Below are 1303 nucleotides of genomic sequence, written 5' to 3' on the forward strand. Positions count from 1 at the left end.
GCTTCTACAGGAAGTCTGTTCAGGTTGTCCTCCACCAGACGGAGCTGCAGATATTCAGAAGGGGCCCATAGCTCCTGCTTCTCTGCATGGCTCCTATTGTCTCATAAATTCTCCCCTGTCGGTCTTACCTGTTTCCACCGCAGCACAAGCATTTAAACGATGAAACACAGAGAATATCCCTCCTAAAAATAGCAGAGTATCAAACATACATACATCGTAAACAATCCTGAGCTAACCCCTTGTCTTTTGTAGCTAAGCTATGTGTGTTTGCACTTAACTAGTGTTTTCAAAGATGGTCTATGTGTCTGTGAACTGTGAGGTGCTCGGGTAGTGTACGGCAGATCCACCCCCAAGCACAGCAGAGGGGCAGGGAAGGCCCTGTCTCTTGGCAGGGGCAAGCAGACCCTCACCACCAGAGCAGAAGGGCAGCCCCCTCCCCCCTCTCTCTCTCTCTCTCTCTCTCTCTCTCTCTCTCTCTCTCTCTCTCTCTCTCTCCCTCTCTCGCTGGGCAGGGGCCAGCAGTTCCCATGGGTGAAACGGTCTTTTTCCAGCGGAAATTTGTCCAAAACCCGCCCAGGGGTCGTCACCACCACCAGAGCGGCTGGGCAGGCCCCATCTCTCCCCGGGCAGGCAGCCTCTCTCCCTGGGCAGGCTGGGCCTGTGGCCTGGGTGAATTTTCGGCCTCCTGGAAAACTTTCGGCAGGGTCCGCCCCCTCCCTGGGCACGGGCGGCGGCTCCCCTGGGTGAGCGTCCCCTTTTCGGTGAGATTTTGTCAAAGTCCAAAATCCACCCCGGGGTCACCACCACCACCACCACCACCACCACCACCACCAGAGCGGCTGGGCAGGCCCCATCTCTCCCCGGGCAGGCAGCCTCTCTCCCTGGGCAGGCTGGGCCTGTGGCCTGGGTGAATTTTCGGCCTCCTGGAAAACTTTCGGCAGGGTCCGCCCCCTCCCTGGGCACGGGCGGCGGCTCCCCTGGGTGAGCGTCCCCTTTTCGGTGAGATTTTGTCAAAGTCCAAAATCCACCCCGGGGTCACCACCACCACCACCACCACCACCACCACCAGAGCGGCTGGGCAGGCCCCATCTCTCCCCGGGCAGGCAGCCTCTCTCCCTGGGCAGGCTGGGCCTGTGGCCTGGGTGAATTTTCGGCCTCCTGGAAAACTTTCGGCAGGGTCCGCCCCCTCCCTGGGCACGGGCGGCGGCTCCCCTGGGTGAGCGTCCCCTTTTCGGTGAGATTTTGTCAAAGTCCAAAATCCACCCCGGGGTCACCACCACCACCACCACCACCACCACCACCA

Source organism: Trichomycterus rosablanca, unplaced genomic scaffold (genome assembly GCF_030014385.1).
Source record: "Trichomycterus rosablanca isolate fTriRos1 unplaced genomic scaffold, fTriRos1.hap1 scaffold_375, whole genome shotgun sequence".
Classification (NCBI taxonomy): domain Eukaryota; kingdom Metazoa; phylum Chordata; class Actinopteri; order Siluriformes; family Trichomycteridae; genus Trichomycterus; species Trichomycterus rosablanca.